This window comes from Chaetura pelagica, unplaced genomic scaffold (assembly GCF_000747805.2).
Source record: "Chaetura pelagica isolate M959 unplaced genomic scaffold, ChaPel_1.0 scaffold93, whole genome shotgun sequence".
Classification (NCBI taxonomy): domain Eukaryota; kingdom Metazoa; phylum Chordata; class Aves; order Apodiformes; family Apodidae; genus Chaetura; species Chaetura pelagica.
Genome location: NW_009952800.1, coordinates 137,240 through 156,216, shown reverse-complemented (window position 1 = coordinate 156,216; position 18,977 = coordinate 137,240). Strand labels below are relative to the sequence as shown.

Here is an 18,977-nt window from a genome sequence, read left to right as displayed (position 1 = left end):
AGCAGCTCTGTATTAATACGTTTAGCTTTCATTGATGGGCACAGCTTCACAGTTTTAAGACTTGTTGACTCAGACTGACAATTTCACAGCTGATTCCTGTGGGCTCTTCTTTTCCAGGCAATCATGAGTGTAAATGATTCAAGTGCAGTGTCACTTTTCAAAGTGTGTGTGTGTGAAGGCACATTCTGGCAGTGGTCATGTCTGTGGGATCATCAGAGCTGCTTTTTGCCTTAATAACAAAGATTTAGTTGCTTATTACCTCTGATAACCCAGCAAAACTAAAACTGCTAAGGAAGAGCTGTCTTCTGTTCCTTGTTTTGATTTTTTGATGTTTTTTACTATTAAGCTCTGGAAGGACTGTCATAGGTGCTGCTGGGGAGCATCTGCTGAACAAGCTCTTCCTGCCAGTAGGAGAAGCAAAACTCTGCAGATGTCAGATGCTGTGTCAAATTTCTGTGGTGATAGATGTGCTTATTACAAAAAGCCTTAGTGATTTTCTCTGAATTTAAGTGTTATTGAAACATCTTTGAACAGAGTTTTGAACTTCATTTTCCAGAGAAACTTCACCTGGTTTGGAGTGCAACCACACTAGCAGGCCTAGGATATAGAAACCCAGGGAGAGGAAGGCTGAAATAGGAGCAGATTCTGCTCATCAGTATTGAGTATAACTGTGGAGATCTCAGGACTGGGATATCCAGCAGAGCTGCAGTTCAGTGGATTGGATTGTTAGGGTGCAGCCAGGTTGGCAGTGCACATCTGCATAGCTTGTAACCTCTCTCATTGAATGTTGTGCAGTCTAAAAGTAATGGCTGGGCAGGGCAGCACAGGGAATGACTTAAAATTGACCTACAATCTCCTAATCATAACTTATTGACTGGCATAGTATTTTTTCCAAGTCAAGCTAAAACAATTAAGATATTCAGTTGCACATGGAATATCAAAATGCAATTGTCCCTGTGCTTTGACTTGGGGATTTATTTTCAGATCTAAGCAAATATTGTCTGTCCTCTGTAGTTTGGAAGTGCAATGACAAGTTGCATCTTGCATTATTTTATTGCACACGTTGTGAGAACAACTAAAATGGAGCCCAAGCTTTTCAAATCAGGAGTTATAAATAAAATTGAGAGTGTTCTGGAGTTTTGGTGTTCCCTGTCTTGTGGTGTTGAGAAGGATCTAGAACAGGGCCTCAAGGAGCCAAGGATACAGGATTTTAGCAATTCAGATTTACCCATTTGTACTTGCTGATTAAAAACAAACCAGCAAACTGCTGTCAGGTGTGCTGTGGGTGAGCAGGGAATGGGTTTGTTTTTTTTGTTCAAAGGTTCTCCAGGACAGAAAGAAGAAGGGAATGTCTGTTACCAACTTTGAAGGCAAGCAGCTGAAATGTGTTCCAAGAGTGTTTTGGAGCAGGGGTGCCAGTTTAAATATTTATGCAGTGTTTTATTGCACTGATTCAAATATTGAATAGTGTCTGACCCTTGAATTTCTGGATTGTTGCCTGACTGGCACCCCATGATGAGTCTATTTACTTACAGAACAGCCTTCTATGGCAGCTGTTTTTCAGTGCAGGAAATCAGGAAAGCTGGATTTTGATCCAATTTTTTGGTTGTGATTTTCATGCTTGACTCTCATGCATCAATTTCTTCACCAGAGATATAAAAGTTGCATTTACCACAGACTCTCCCAAAATGGTGAGATTAGATAGGAGTTCACAGGGATGTTTTCCTTTTTAGCATCTCCTCAGACTTCTTTATTGTTCATGGTCCTAATCAGTATTCAACAGCATTTAACTGCCCTCCACCTTTGCTCCCTCAGATGCCAGACCTTGTGAAAAACAAGGTTGTTTCTCTCTGTCACTGTTTTCTGGTTTGGCAGTGCTGAGGAGCACAGCCCTTGGCTGCCCCTGTGGTGCACTGGCTGTCAGCAGAGCTCCCTTCCCCACCTGAAACCAGCAACTGAAGCTGTGCTGCAAACAACCCTCCACTAGCAGCTCTGCTGAAACCACCCTGTTGCTGTGAAGACACCTGCAGTGGCTCTCACCAGTCAGGGCTGGAGATCTGTGGCCAGGCAGAAACCCTTGAGGCAGGCAGTCGTTTATGGAATTAGAGGCTAAAACTTGGAGTCAATACAGCTTCTGCCTTCTACCCAATATAATCATTGTATGCAGCAGGATTTTGTCGTGGGGCTATTCTTGCTGAAGATGGATTATTTAGGATATGCCTGATGTAGAGAGAGTGAGATGAAGTAACAAAACCTACTGCACGGGGGCCTGGCCTTGCCTGTTCCTGTTACTGGATGCATATCCAGCTGCTGAGCTTGGATCATGCACCCATGCTCTGCTCCCTACAAGGGCCTGGGTATTCCTGTTTATTCCTGTTCCTTGGCTGCTGGGCTTGCAGCATTGGGTCCTTCTGCAGAGCTCTACTCGAGGTGCAGATGCCCAGATTTCAAAATACCAGCAAAAAGCTTTCCCAAATTCCCAGCCTTACTGTGTGCTTGTTTATAGCTGAAACCCCAGGGATGCAAGATAGTTTTAGCAAATAAACCTCAGGGATCTGTGGAGGGATTTCAGAGACAATCATTCTCTGTTTCCCTCTGTGTATTTACAGACTCAGAGAAGAAAATGGAGAATTGGGTTGCCTTGTTTACCCAACCTATTACACTGGCTTAACTGTTCCATGATGAAGTTCCATTTCAGTTCTGAGCTTACTAGGCTGTGGAGATAAAATTGATCAATTTGATTGGTTTTGTCCTCCTGGTTTTACATTCAGGTTTCACAGGATTGGATCAATGGCTGCCACTATTTATTCCTGAAAAACAGGCTTGCCCTGAACCTTTCTACAGACATTGCAGCTGCTCCAGGTGTCCATAAACTTTGGGATTTTTCTGCTGTTCACAAATAAAGCAGTGGCTCAGCCTGATGGCCATGGCTCAGAAGAGGAAGCCAGAGATAACTACACGTAAAGCTTTTGTTCTGTTGCTGAGCAATATTGCCTAATGCCACTTCCCAAAGAGTGTCCAAGACTCTCACTGCAGAGCTTGCCTTTGGCTTTGATCAAACTGATGGAACACATTGAGAGGGGACACACAGGCCTGATGCTGTGTCAGATAAAATCTACTGGATCTCAATGTTATTCTGCTTCAATGTGCCTGATGCTGTGTCAGATAAAATCTACTGGATTAAAATCTCAATGTTATTCTGCTTCAATGTGCTTCTTTTTTGCTTTCTTTTAACTGAGGTGCTTTTTTTGGAGGTAAAGTTGGAAGTAGGTTCTTAACCTCCAGTTGCTTGGGGCTTAGCTGTTTGAGGCTTCTTTACTTTTACCTATTGACCTGCTTGATTAATTTTGTGTCTGAACTTCTGTCCATTTTATTCCTGACTTTCCTGCCCTGTTAGGACAGAATTGAAAAAAAAAATCTCTGCAGTCCAGAGGACCAATTAGGTCTAGACTTGAAGAAAAATGTTTGGTGGCTGTGAAGTTAGATGTACTTAATTTCTTGCTTCAGGACTATTGCTGGGTTGTTTGGGTTTTTTTTAGAGCTGAGCTTGACAAAGAAAGATGATGCCAGAAGCAGTTATAAAGGGTGCATTGTATTTTTACTGTAACACTGAACTATTGATTGTTGACTTATTGTTAGCCTTAATGCACAACCATTTCCTTAGTTAGTGTTTGAATGGCCATTAACATGTTGGCTTGGTGCCAGAATGTTGAAATGTTGTATTTTATAATACAATTTGGCTATCCAAAAGTACTAGTGTGGTTTAGGTATTTTTTTTTTTTTAAATAAGTAGTTTCCTTGGGTTTTTGTAGCTGTTAACCTTTATGTACTGAAAAGAACCTCTGGAGCAGGAGACACTGAAAGAAGATGGGGTGACAAGAATCATGATGTTTTGAGGTTTGTGCCTCTTAAAATGGTCCACTTTTTATCCTTGCCATACCCAGTGCTTGCTGAGCTGCTGGTAGATGCTCAGGGATGAAAAGTGATCTTACTGACCCTTCCATTTCTGAGTTTAAAACCAGTCGTGTTTTTTTTCTAGAGTGCTGTTTGTGTTGCATGTCAGTAGCACTGCCCATAAAACCAGCCCTGTTGTCATCTTGTCCTTCCTCCCAGGTGTGAGCTGGGGCTTGCTCTCTTCCCTGCAGCCCCATCACTAACCCATGCTTAGTTCCCAGGTGCTGCCCCACAGTGTTCCCTGCCACACCTGCCACTTGGGCCCCTTTGCTCAAGTCTCAGGGCCATGTTACTAACTGGCCAGCTCTCCTGCTTGTAGAAAAGACTGCAGCAGGTTTACAAGAGATAGGTGTGGAAGACCTGATGCTGTTGCTCTTCAACGAGAACAATAATTGTGCAAAGCAGCTCTCCTGGTGGCTGTGGTGGCTTTTTTTTTATTTATAAGGTAGACAAGGGTGGAAACTTATGAATCATATGTCCCTGCAGTCAGGCAGCAGTTACCCCAAGCCCTTCCATTCTGATTCCTCTGGAACAGGTACTTTTTCCTCTGTTTCTCCTATCTCCCTTCTACAGAAACACAAGCTTTCACCAAACAAAAAGGACTCAGCTTGGTTTGGGTTGTGTGTGTCTCTGATTTTAGGTGGTGATGTGAATACCCTGCTGGTGGAAAATGACATTGCTTTGGCTGGCTGGTTCTGCCAGGTAGTATTGCTGTTTGTTGCAGCCTGCCATGAAGAACAATAATTAAACAAAGCTTCAATACTTCATTACAGCTAGAAACAAATACTGGAAATTAAGGGAGATTGAAACAGCTTTCTGGTCTGCCAAATGTGAGGGAAACACTTGACAAAAGGTGAGGAGCCAAGAGTCTGTTTGCCCTCTGGCTACTGTCCTGAGTGTTACTTAATCTTTCTCACTCAGACCTGTAGCCAAGACTTGCTACAGTCCCTTTCCTGCCATTTCAGCTTTCCATTAAATAGTAAGATTTTGGTAATGTAGGGTTATTTCCTCTTAGAGTCACCTTTTCTAAAGAACTTAGTATGATAATTTTGAAAAAAAAAAATTAATAAAAATAGATGTTCTCCCACTGGGAAGTAGTAGCAGTTGCTCTGTCTCTGAAGCAAATGCCAATGTGAGTGGTACAATTATCCAAAGCTCATGCTGGTATTTGTGTTTAAAAGCAACATTTTTTTTTTCTGCCATGGAGTATTTTGGGCTTAGTGTTTCTTTCCTGAGCCATCTGACCTTCTTCTGTTTCAATAGTCTGCTGAGCCTGATGCTTCTGTGCAAAAGCAACAGTTGTCATTGTTCAGCTGCCTTTCCAAAACAGAAAGGAGCTTTTCTGGAGAAAAGCTTCCAGATATTTTTTCCTATACAGTTCATACCCTTTTAGATTTCTGTGGTCAGTCTGTGGAATTTTATGGCACCTTCTAAAGATGTTGAGCTTGGGTGACAGATGATAAAGCAATTTGGAAATTAGTCTCTTTTGTTTCACACAAAGTGACAGAGAGAACCTAACATAAGCTACTCTGGATTTTCAGCTCATCTTTGTGTGGAGTGCAACACAGTTTCTGAGCACTCCTATTCACTTTCCATGGAGTTCTGTGTAGCCCCTGCTTACCTGATTTAATCAGAGGTTTGTAAAAGGTAGAAAAGAAGGATATTACCATAGAGCAATTTAACTAACACTGTGGCAACAACTATTTCTAGACTTTAAAAAATTGCAATGCCCATTTAAGTTGCCCTGTTCCACTTTCTTAGATGCTGGCAATTGCAAGAGATGATAAACTCCCTCACTCCAGGAGGGTGAATTAATAGGTATCCCAGGAGGCCTAGAAGGGGCAGGATTTGACTGTGTTCCTTGAACACAACACCTAAGGCTCTCAAATTAGATAGCAAAGAGAATCTGTTGAAAGAACATGTGGACTTGCAAGAAAAGCCCTTGCTGATAATAGAGGACTCTAGGGAAAATGCATTTTGGATAGTTTTCAGCTTCAGCAGCTGGAAGAGCTTGTTTGGAGCAAATATTAATGAACTTTTCTTGAAAAAGGAAATATTCTTTATCTTTGCCTTCAGCATGTCCTTCATTCCAATAAATATACACAGGGATTATCTTACTTGTAAGACCCTAGTTTGGTAATAGTACATGAATAATGTAACATCATAATTGATTAGCTACTAATATTTTTATATAAAACACACCTTGATGTGTTTTATCATCACCATGCTGCTGAAACTGCTGGTCCATGAGAAAGTGTGTAGTGAATACACAGAGTGACTTAACCCAAACTCCCAAGTAAATTCATCTGCAGCTTAGGTTCTTGTGCCCAATAATAGTAAGGAAGTTGCTTCTCTGGGTGTCTCTATCTATATAATGCAGCATGGTGTGGTAGTAGAGCTACAATTCCCTGTGAAGACAAATGGCAGACACCTAAGTTTTGCTTTTTGAGCAAAGCTAAAGCAGCTGCATTACTGGGTGTACCTTCCAAGTGCTGAACACTGCGTTTACTACTTTTGATTAGTGAAATGTATCTTTTGGAATCCTGTCTGCCCTCTTTGGGTGTCTTCTGGAAGGATCTTCTGCAGGAAGGCATCTCCTACTCTGCCTGTCTTAGCCTGCAGTTCTGCAAGATCTCTAGTGGTACTAGCAGCCTCTTCTGATAATTGTTGGGGAATGGATAAATTATATTTGGTGGGTCTATTTTTTCATGGACGTGGAAGTTATAGGATGTGTATGAATCGGCAAAGTAGTTTTACAGGAGAAATCACTAACAAAATAATGCCCTTGAAACCTGCAGTGTGATCTCCGTGCTTGTTTATAGGTGGATAAGTGGGTATCTTTAAGTGCACTAGTTGGTTATGTGTATCCAGCAACAAACAGGTGGACACACTGAGGTAGAGAGTCAGAACTGCAAGAAGTAACTTGCTCATTTCAAGTAAATGGAGCCTTCATGCTCTTGCAGTGGCTGTGGGGACAGGCATGTGGTCTCTGGTTCCCCCAAAACCCTGGCTGTTCCTGCAGAGCTGGGACAGAATTGGCACTTTCTGCAGGGAACTTGCAGTTCGGGCGCTTGCGAAGCAAGATAAATAACACATTTGTTTAAGCTGCTAATCAGTCTTTAGATGCTTTAGTCTTGGCCACGCTGGATCTTGTTCGTGTTTGAACTAGTGACCTCTATTTGAAAGTCACTTTGTCCTTCTAATAGTTTTGGGAGTCGCTCTCTGTCCTTTCCTGAGAGTCTCTTTGTCTCCACCCTTGAAAAGGTTGTTCTGGTTTTGTGAAAGCCTAATCCCTGTTTGGTAAGGCTGTGCACATGGCATGAAATGAGAGCTGTGTGCTCCCCTCACTAGCCTTGAGGGAGTCCTTGCTTCTCATCTGCCAGTTTTCAGTGGGCTTCTAAAACCTTCAGTTCTGGAGAATCTGGATGGACAAATGGTCAGAAGGTGATGATGGTCTCCTCCCCTGCAGTCCATTGTTTCTACATCTCTATCAAATTTATATTCTTGAGTTTGACTTCCCTCCAGACGTTTGCTCCTATTTGAAGGGTCTGCCTAATCACAGATGACCTTAAGAAACAAAGCATTGTCAACCCTTCATCTTGATTGAGCTCCAAGATTTAAGCCCTTCCAGTTCTGTTCTTTCCAGCTCTTTCCCTTCTCTAGTTGTCTCAACACTTGCAACTAGCTTTGCAAATAATTACTGGGTGGTAACTCAGAAGCAAGATGATCTAAGTACTTCTCAACAAAAAAAGGGGTAGAGATGTACAGATGGAGAAGCATAGGGAAAGGTAAAAGGCTTGTGAACACAAAAGATATAAAATCACTATTTTCAGGCTTATAGTTTTGATATTCTGGGCAAAAGCTTAGTAACTTTAAGATGTGCTGTGTTTTGGATGGGATTTAAGGACGGGGCAAACTGTTCATGCCTTTCTCTTCCTTTTTAGTCAAACTCAAGAGATGAACGTTTTTATTTCCTCTGCTGGAAGTTGTATCCTCAGTATTGTCTAATGGAGTCAGGCAAAGAAATGAAGTGATAAAACTCCAAAGGACTTGATTTGTCCACAAAGGACAGATTTTTTTTATCTTCTGATTCTGTGAATCCTCCATAGAGAGATTAACTGGGAGGAGAACTGGTGCTAACCCATCTTTTAAAATATACAGCAGCTTAATCCTTACAGTGATGATGATGATAATACTAAACAACTAACCAAGCAGGCATGGTCATCACATGCTCTGTGTGAGGTGGCTGAGCCAGAGCTGGAGGAATCTCCCTTCCCAGTTGTTGGCTGTTCCATGATCTCCTTGAACTCTGTGTTTCCACTCCCCCAGGAAAGGGAGAAGAGAACAAACAACATGTGACAGATGTTAGGCATGTCACTTAATGCAGGACTGGAAGGCACTTGATATTAATGTAATGAGCACAGTATAAAGACCTGAATAGAGTAGACCTGACTTCTAATTAAGCCTGCTGAGATGCCAATACTGATTTCAGTTGAACTTTCACTATGAAATATACAAGGATGGTTTGACAAAGCAGGCGTGTGCTACTTGGGTTGATTTTAACCGTGGTGCTTGTGGGTGTTTATCTTCTGTGCAGACCAGCAGTTCTAGTGCCACTTACTTCAGAGCTGGCAGCTGTAATGAAAGGAAAGGCACAAATTTAGCTTCTTAGCTAAGGAAAACCTAAAATGCAGTCTTTACCCTGCTGACTGTGGAACTGCATGGTATCCCATCCCAAGCAAATATCCCTGGACTTCTTAAGCCCATTGCTAGTGTTTGCTGCCTCTTGGCACCTTTTGCTTTAGTTTAGGGAGCTGTCTCGTTTCCTTCTCCCTGTATGTTGAGATGCTGCTGGAGGCCCACAGGTTACATCCATCTGCCTGCCTTTCAGAGGGAGGCTGGGAACACACTTCTGGGCAGCACTTGTAGTAAGAGCTGAATTCATCTGCCTTCCTCTGTCCACAGCAGGTGAGCAGGCCGAGAGCCACAGCTGCTCACCTGTGTGTGCCCAGGTGGGCCCTGGGCTGGAAACAGACTCTGCTCCATGATGTAGCATGGGAAAGGATGGTTCTGAAACTGCTGGCAGGTTACTGTGGCTTGAACTGCTGTGGAAATTAAGAATATGGGCTTGGTTCTACATATGTCACAGAATAATTGAATGGTTTGGGTTGGAAGGGACCTTAAAGATCATCTAGAACCAACCCCCTGCATGGGCAGGGACACCTCCCACCAGCCCAGGTTGCTCCAAGCCCCATCCAACCTGCCCTTCAACACTGCCAGGGATGGGGCAGCCACAGCTTCCCTGGGCAACCTGTTCCAGTGTCTCACCACCCTCACACCAAAGAATTTTCTCAACGTTTCACCTAAATCCCCCCTCTTCCAGCAAGGAGAAAGGCAGAGCTTTCTTACCTCAGACTGTTCACAATTGATAATATAGTCCTCAAGAAACAAAGGTAAAAGCACAGGATTGTTTCTGCTTTTGCATGTGTGAGTGTGTGCGCTTGCTTGGTGCTTTTTGGGCTTTGTGTGATGGAGAACTCTGAGACACTTTGTGAGAAGCAGGCGCATTGATAATTGCATTCTGGTTAATCATCCTGGAAGGATCATGATCGCTCCTCTAGCTGATGCTTTGCAGCTTCCTCTGGAGTTAATAATTCATTGCTGGACTATGTTGCAGAGTGTTCTTAAGTCAGGTCCCTCTGTGGATTGCAGGCATCAGTAGGAGTCAAAAAAGATAAAAAGATGAGCTTAGTGTTTGACAGTCATTAACTTGGTGTGGGCCTCTAGACAGCGTTAGGTGAACTTCCCTGTCCTGCACTTCCCTGGATTTGGGAATGTGAAGGATGTGGGAATTCAGCTTCTTGTGAAATCACGTGAAGAAACTCAGCAGCTCACCCTGAGAATGCTGAAATGAAGGTGTGAATAATACCAGTGACCACATGATGCTGGAGGTTTAACAGGCTGTGGGGTTGAGAGGATTTTTGCCTGCCACGATGCTGAGGTGACAGTTTTGTAACAGGCTCTTTTACTCCAGAGCTGAGTTGCTTTCCAGCCTGTTCTGCTTCACCTCCCAGGGAGAGCTGCTACCACCAGGAGCTGAATTTGGTCCTGTCAGTGCTTGCACTCATCTGTGAGAGGGATTGACATTCAGGGCTTGTCTACAAAAAAAAGGGGTTAGCATTCTGAATTAAAAATTAACACATTCTCTGCATAATTACAGACTTGCAGCAGGCACTAATACTGTACAAAAGAGGCCTTTCCAGGCAGAGTTTAATGGCCCAAAACCAGACCTATATTGCTCCTTTAAATTAGCATTGGCATGTTTAAAACACTCTTCAAATTCTGCTGCAAAATAGCTGTTTGGCTTCCAGTTTTGTGGTGTTTTTTTTAAAGGTAATTATTCTTTTTAATGCTAAAGATGGAAAGTGGTTTGCATATTCATGGCACATTCTAATTTTGAAAATAATCTAGTAGATATTTAACAGAGGCTTTGGGGAAATGGACACTTGTTGCACTTGGTTTAAATGATTACATCTCCATTATTGCTGGCTGGTGAAAGCATGGGTAATACCCTCAGTTCTTTGTTAAAAAGGCTCTAATGAAAACTGGTTGCTGCTCTTGGATAAATATGGATGTGAGGTAGTTCAGTGACACAGTCAAATTGCTGAATGGAGTGGAAGTTCCCTATTCATCCTGGCAAATGATACTGTTAATTGGGATCGTTAATTGGGGTGTGGATGGCAGGATTGGAGCTAATCCTCTCCACTTGGCTGGGCTTCAACCCCTTCTCCCCTGCTTGGCACCATGGCTTTTCTAATTGTCCAGCACTTGTTTCTTTTTCCCCTCCCCAATTCACCTGGTCACCAAAAGCTGTGCTTCTCTATTGGTGCTGGCTGGTGTTTCCCACTTGTTGCATTTCCATCCTGCCTTGTTTGGTACAGATTTGTCCCAGAAAGCTGTCCCCCAATTTGCGTCTCCTTTGAGCTCTGTACCAAGCTGACAGCCAGTCAGGGTGGTGGCTTTTGCCCTGTGAGAGGAGAGCTTTCTGCCACAGCACCAGGTTTGGGTGGGGCCAGGTAGTTCTAGCATCTGACTCAACTTTGGAGTAAACTTGTGTTTACTCCATGAAAGTTACCTCTTTGCCACTGATCCTCAGTTCCCATCTAGGTAGGCTAATGGCATAATGATAGACTCAGCCCAGCTGATTCTTTGTGCAGTTTGCATGTATGTGAATATAACTGTATGGATGTGGAAGTGTTGGCCTGGATTTTCTTCCTGTCCTCTTCCCCCTAAACTGCTTGAATCAAACCCCTGAACCTTCCAGCTCCACTTTCTGCACCACTCTGAAAGGGAGAGGCTGAGCATGCAGAGCTGAGAACAGAGGCACAGTGCTGGCCATGACAGCCCTCCTTCTGAAGTGACCTGGTGTGTTATTAGTGCTGGCTAATCACCCTGCCAGCCTTGCAGAGGAAGGGAGCTAATGCTTTCAGGCACTCTCCAGACCTGCTATGACAGTGCAGTATTTGCTGCTGCTATGGCACTGCATTAAGCTGAGAAGAAAAGCTTTTTGGGAAGGAGCTCCCTAGTGCTGCTTCAACTCACTGCCAGTGAGTCTCTTAGTTTTGCTGGCTAATGCTCCATGACCATGGCAAGTGGCACAGCTGTAGGACTTCAAAAAAGAGCTAATACAGGAGCAGATCCAGGGATGCTGTTTGTATTCTTCCCCTTACCCCTGGCCAGTGCAAGACTGTGAAAGAAAGGGAGGAGAGATCACAGTGATTGTAGTGTAGAATATTTTATGGATTTTTTTCTTTAAGGTAGGAGGGATAGTAGCTATGATTATTTTTTTTTGGTTATAGTGAAGGAATCTCCTGCACTCAACAGCTGCAGCTGTACCTAAGAGGGAAGGAGGTCATCGTGGACTCCCAGAGATGATGAGAGGGAGTGATTCTGACACACAGAAGGATATTCATACTCCAGCAGCTTCTGTATGATCATAATCATTCTCTTAGGGATATGATGCTTTCCACTTGGGAGGGAAGCTTCTCCAGTTTTCCTGAAGGGTGGCCCAGCAGCCCTGAACAATGGCTTTCTCCCTTCTCCCACAGTCACATCTGAGAACAGAAGTGATTGATGCATGAGCTGACTGAACACTCCACTGAACTGATTGCCTGTGAAACAGATAGCAGTTCTGACATCTTAGCTGGGTCACCACTCAGTTGGTTACACAAACAGCCATTTGGGGTGAGGAGTTTCTTTTCCTATCCCTCCAAGCTGTGGCTTTAAGACCTCCATAGGTAAGGGGAGGTGGTGCTGTGCTGAGCTACACTGGGAAGGTTTTCCCTGCAACACCGTGAGCTGGCAAGGCAATACAGAAAGAACCCCATATATTTATGTAAAAACTGTTCTGATCTGTAATGCGTAGTTCTGCAGTTGGGAGTAGCTTCTGCAGTAACACTACATGGCCAGAAAATAGCAGAGCATGTCTGTTGATAAAAGCAGCATTTTGAAAGTTGTGGCTAGCAGCTCCAGACAGATCACTATGCTCCTGAAATCCCTGATGAGGCTGCAGCCCATCCCAAAGAGCTGACTGTTTCTCCAGGTAATGCCCATTACCTGTTTTAAGGTTTGGCTAGAAGGCAGAAGCTCTGAGTATCCCCTGTGCTTTTGGTTCTTCACCACTGGTGGTTTCTGCAAACCAGAGGTAAGGATGGGGAGAAGCCATCCAAGACCAGAGGCAGTGTGTGAGGTGAGTGGCAAGTTACCGAGGGGAGCACAGCAGCAGGAACACCACTAGGCAGTGAGGCTCAGAAATACAGGAGCAATGCCAGAGCCTGGATTATTCCTGCAAATAGCTGCCTTTCCCAACCTTGCTTTTGCAGTCCCGGTTGTAGGAAGCAGCGATCAGTGGTTTTCCCTGCAAAGCAATTGAGGTTGTCCTCTAAGAACATCCATGAGTCTGGACCTGCTTTCTCCACTCCTGAGGCTCCTGGTAAAAGGTATTCAGCACAGTGTTTGTTTGGTCACAAGCAGGGAGGGTTTGCTCCTTGCAGTTCTTTGGGAAAATCCCCTTTAGGACCATGTTTGCTAATTTCAAAGCCTAAATACAGTGTATTTAAGAGACTGCTCTGCTGCTTGTGAAGGGCTAAATTGTGCAAGGTGCTCAGTAATGCTTTTGAAGCAGGTAAACCCTAGTCACAGAGCCCCTTCTACACCCATAAACCTGCTAATTGGAATTGCTCCAAAACTCCAGAGTACAATGTTAATTCAGTGACTATATAAAATATCCTGCACCATTTTTACTTGGTACTTCACGTCCATCCGACACCCCTGCAGTGCTGTTTTAATTAAAACAGAAGTGGAAATAATGAATTGGTGGTATTGGTGGCGATTCTGCTGATACATCAGTGTTAATGCACAGTAAAACACTCTCCTAATAGCTTTCTGTGCTTCATTAAATTAAACAGAATCCCAAATCTGGATTTTTTTTCAGTGGATATGTTTGCAAATGCAAGACGTGCCTTCAGTAAACAGAACTACTGAATTGTGAAATGCAGAACTATTGCAGCAGGGCTGTCGTTCTGGGATTTGAAAAGAAAGAACTTTGAATTTGGGAGTGTCACCAGCAATTTGGGGACTGAAGGGAGCTGTGTTGGCACCAGGGGTTAAATGTGCACTTGGGACCTGTGGAGGTAACTGCCTGATAGTGTCACGCTCACCTTTTGTGAAACACTTCTTTATGGTGGTATGTTTTGCCCATTAGCAAATGCATTCTCTATTTCTTTGGTGCTTCTAATTTTTTTCTTGAAGGTGGGGGTGGTCTGTTTCTCGATTTTTCTCTGGCTTTCTGCACTGTAATGATGGCACCATCACCTGACTGCTGGAATAAACTGGCCTGACTTTAATCATCGGGTGACTGGCTCTTAGCATGGTTTCATCTCTGCTGTTTTACATCCCCTCTTGTAATTGCACGATTGCTTGCAGCATTGTTTTTCTATTGGTGACAATGAAAGGCACATGTTAGTATTTTATGTAACCTTATACTTTTCATTTGATGTTTAAAGTGTAGGTGAAGAAGTGGTACTTGGCAAGTAAAATCCTCTATTTATAAGCAGCCTGTTTTCCCCCTTCATGTACAAACATTTGTAAGGCAACATTATATATAAAAAAACACATTTGTGAGTATCACATGGAGGAAGAAGTAGTTGGGCTAAGCCTGTATTAATAACAGGGCTGCATTTCTATAGTACTGACAGTTTCATTGAGGTATATATGCTTACAATTAACCTAGTCAAAGCTACCAAAACCCCCCTATGTTTAATGTAAATAGTATCTCGGTATTTTAACTGCTAAATAACCAAACCCAGTGAAACAATAGAGAATCAAAGCTCTCCTTTAGAGAACACTGACACCAATTAATGTGCAGTAAAATTATCTGCCTGTACAAGTTGTTTTTTCAGCATCTCCGCGGGTCTAAAATGGCAGAAGCTTTCTGGTGCTGTCTAAAAATCAAACTGCCATTTATTTTAGCCTCATGGTATGTGCAAATTCATGCAGCTCAGTTAAGGGAATAGCTTCACAACTGGTGTTACAATCTGTGGCTGGAGTGCTGCATCACAATGCAGCAAATGCATTTTCCACATTAACCAGACATGACAGCTGAAATGATTATTAACCATGCAATATGTCGGAAGTCATCAAAAATTCACATCAGAGTAATTGCAGTGGCTCAGGGAGGGAAAAAAAAAAAATAGTAGCATCTCTCTCCTCTTGCCTGCCTCCCTCCTTACCCCCTCCTAACTCCTACATGGTACAGTCCGTTAACAATAAAATATCCTTCTGTAACCTATAAACTGTTACTCCCATCAGTTACTGGTTTCAGACTGATGCTTTCCCTAGAATTTGAATAAAGCACCACTGGAAAAAAAATACATATCTCTAGATGCTTTCCAGGCAGTGGTGTTCAGCCGTGGAAAGCAGCTGCTTTCTTATTGTCTTGCTGGACTCTTGACTGTCTCAGCCATTTCAGGACTTGCAGGTTTGATTTCTTTTTCTTTTTTTTGGTTTGTTTTTTAAGATGAGAAAACTTGAGCATTAATACAGAAAGATTCAGCTGTGTGAGCCTAAATACCAGACAGCTGAAGTGTGGCAGTTACAGCCAGCATTAACAGGTTTGTAACTCCCCACTACTGAGATCTACAGGTAGGAATGTATGCATTTAAAAATGTTTAAAACGAAGGTTAAAAGCTTGCTTTGATAAGAGACAGTTTTCCTTCAGGTGTCTTCCATGGTGGTTTTTTTGTCTGCTGTTGCTGGAGGTGGTTTAAATTTTGTAGGTGAGGCGTTGAAGAGAACAGGTGGGTAGTTCTGTAGAAATCCTCCTTTGCTCACAGGAAACAAACCTTAAGATCTGTGCCTTTACCTTCTAATATTCTTTGCTAGAGCAGCTGCTGGGTGGGGCAGTCCAGTGTCTGCTTTGGGTTTCAGTCGTGTTGCCTTTTTTTTAAAGACCCTCTTGACATTGCTGACTTTGCTTTTCATTTCAGCAGAAATACAGCACCATAACTTTCTGCATGCCTTTATTCCTGTTTTCCCTAGACTATGACATGTCTAGGGAAGTATTTAAAAAGGATAGAGATGCTATTTGGTTATATGATTATCTTAGTTTTCATTGTGGTGTGAAGATATTGCTCCCCTCTTTCCTCTGTTCCTACAGATGCACTTATGATTTATTTAGAAGACACGTTAAACTTTCTTTAATTTCTTTTTGAAGTGAGGATTTAAAATAATGGGATGAAAATAAGATGGAAAATATTTGTTTTTTCAAATTAAATGAAGACTCTTGGAGATTTTTTTTCCTCCCCATAGTTTCTTAAATGAGGTGGCAAAGTGTATTTGCTTAGTCAACTGGAGTTTGCAGCCTAGACCCCACCTCTCTTTAAAGTGAATAGTATGTGTTATGAAAGGGGTTAAGCCAGGAAAATGATAGTAAAGGGAAACAGTCAGGGAATTAAAATTTATATCAATGTGGTGGCCGTGGGTGGGTGGGTGGCAGCAGATTTCATTCTCTCAGATGTAGGGACTGCATGCAAACTGGGAGCTCTGCCTGCCTCCGGTGTGGAGACAGACGTGTAGGGTGGGCTGCTTTTCCTCCTTTCAGTTCTGTTTTTTCATATGGAGAAAAGCAGGTTAAGGAAATGTACTGTGCTGGGACACTGCCTGGGCTCTGCTGCGGAGAATGACTTGCCTTCTTTGGGGCTCCCTCCCCAGTCATGAGGGTGCCTATTTGGCATCTTCTGCACTCTTCTTATTGTCCACTGAGAAATGCCTGAACTGCTCAGAAGGGCAGACAGAGGAGCAGCACGGCCAAAAAAGTTGCCTCTTTTAAACAAGATTTACCTGTACTGAGGAGGGGTTCTTGCCACAAAAGCAGCTCAGTCAAGTAGAAGACAATGAAATGTGTGGTTTGCATGTGTAAAAAGATGGAGGAAGCCATCTCCACTGACCCCAGATAGGAGGCAGCTCAATTATCCTTGCACTTGGTACAGTGTGGCAAATTGTTTTCCTTTGTCTGAAGTGGGCAGGAGACAGAGTTCAACTAAGCTCCATCAATTAATGTATAGAAAAATGACTGAGCCACTGTAATTATTAATTAGCTGCAGGTTTGTTAGAGCAGGATTTTCTGTGACAACTGGTGGCAGCCTCTGGAGTTGGCATTTCATTTCCGTTGAAGTCCAAAAGCTCCTGTGCCTTGTTCATGCAACGTGCAAATAAAGGCATGCACTGCTCCACAGTTCCTTAGGAAGGGTGGAGTACAGCTGGAGGAGAAAAATGGAAACCTTTTGTCTCCCGTGTGTCCCTCAGCACACCAGTCTCGTGCCCCAAGTCTGCAAAGTTTAAACCTGAGGTTTATTATTCAGTAGGAAAAATAAACACTTTTATCCTTTCCCAGTTTATTGTCACCTACCGTTTGTCGCAGAGTGTCTTTCAGAGCTTGATGATGTCTTCACATTTTTAAATTGTCTAATTATTACAGGCATGTACCAGTCTCAGGCTTTTTATTTTAATTATTTGCAATTAATAATGCATAGGTGATTTAAATAATTAACTTTGTGAGATGTATCAGTAATGTAGGAATGGGGAAACAATTTCTGAAGATGGTGGTGTGTTTAGAATTGAAGATTTAAAGATGTGATTATGTGTGTGAACTCCAAACTGCTTGCTTTCAGTGTCAGTAAAATATATTTATTCCAAGGGCCATGTTGAAAATACCTATTAGGTGAACAAACTATCTGTGATTTATTTACAAATATTTAGGAAGGGTGGCTGATTTGGGCTTGTTTCTCTAACTTGGGTGGGTGATTTTGCCAAATCATGGCATGTTATTTCAGAGGCCGAACTTGAAATTTAGCCTATTTTCTGGAAATTCCACTATGTATTGGGGAAAAAAACCCAAGAAGACCTTCTTCACACTAAAATGCATATAATCTTGGGCTCTTTTTTTGGTAGCGTTAGCCAGCTGTTATCAGTAAAATAAAGTAGATTTAACTTTGGAAAGGTTTTCTATCTCTACCTGGGGTTTTTCTGGGAGACTTGGAATGGCCAGAGAAATGTTCCGGGGAAAAGCCTGTTGTGAATGTGCAGCACTAAGGAAAGCCACCTATGCTAAGGCTTGGGATTTGCATCCTGCTTTAACTTGGCTATCACATTTAGGATGCTGACAGGGTTCTGATGCCTGTGAACCAGGCGTTGTCCCTTGGAGGCAGTGAGCCTTTGCTGCATGCATCACTTTGTGTCTGAAATACAGATGGAGGCTGGAAGATTTCTTTTTTTTCCCTTGGCTTGTTGTGTTGTTTGTTTTTACCAAAGCAGAAGGATAATTAGTGCTCCCGAGGAATGCTCAGGAAGAAGGTAGATGGGCTTTCTGCTGTGGGATATGGGCACAGCAGCTGAAATCCTTCTGCTTGAGTCAGCCTGAGACCAGGGAGAGTGTCAGGCTCAGTGCTGCCAGGCTTGCTACTTGCATCCAGAGGAGGTAAAGATAACCCATTTTTATTCTTTTTTTTTTTTTTTGAGGGCATTTAACTGCTTTTATACATCTGAAATAGTGAAGGAAAAGATATGCATGTACCAATAATGAGTTTTCCTTCCCAAAAACCCTGATAACACCCTTGCTTCTTGCACATAGCAAGGTTACATGCTGCCAGCCAGAAGGATAAAGCACTTAGGGTTGGGGGGAGATGGAGGGAATGCAGTAAAATTTGCAGAAGTGGGTTAGAGGAGATGTGTGTTAATGACTAGCAGGTTTGTTAAATACTTTGCCCCTCTTGATGGTGTTCCATAAGAAAGGTGCTGTTTCAAGCTGGGAAATCCTCCACCAACTGATAGGGATGGCAGCTTGGCTTTTGGATGTGAACAGTGTATCCAGAGAAAGGCATTTTCTGCCACCAGGTTGAGTGGGTTATTGTAGCTGCCTGGATGTTGATGCTGATGTGCAATTAGTCCAGCGAAAGACCCTGCAAGCTCGTGTGTTCCTCCTTTCTGCCTTTGTCTTTTCTTTGCTAACTACTCTCTTATTAGCTAGTGTTTTCTGTGGTATTCAGAGAGAAGCCTGTGGTCCTGTAACAGGGCTGGACACTCCTCTCTTCTCAGCTTCATCAATTGTTTTTTGTGCAGTGCTGACAGATTTCCAGTGGCTGGTTTCTCAGCTTACACCATCTCAGGAGACTCCTCGCCCGCTCAGTAGATTGAGGTGTGGTCTGCAATGGTAGCTTCATCCCTGCCTTGCAAGGGCGTGACACGGGCAGAAATTCAACCCCCAGGTTTTATTTGTCCCTGTGTTGTTTGAGAGAGGTCCCCTCTTGGGGAGGGGGGGGGTAGAACATGCAGCTACTTCTTGAGAAAATGTGGAGTAACCACGATGCTAAAATGGCAGCGAAAGGAAGAAGAAAATGGCGTCATCGGTGAAATGAGTTTCCATAGCTTGATTTGAGGGTGTCCTGCCTGATGCCAGGATGATTTCA

At 43.0% G+C, this 18,977-nt stretch overlaps 1 protein-coding gene across 1 annotated transcript in view; it reads left to right on the top strand.

Moving 5' to 3' along the window:
• The window catches only part of NUP93 (nucleoporin 93kDa), a 71,740-nt gene that overhangs the window by 15,923 nt on the left and 36,840 nt on the right, over positions 1–18,977 (top strand). The gene's annotated exons all lie outside the window — the stretch shown is intronic.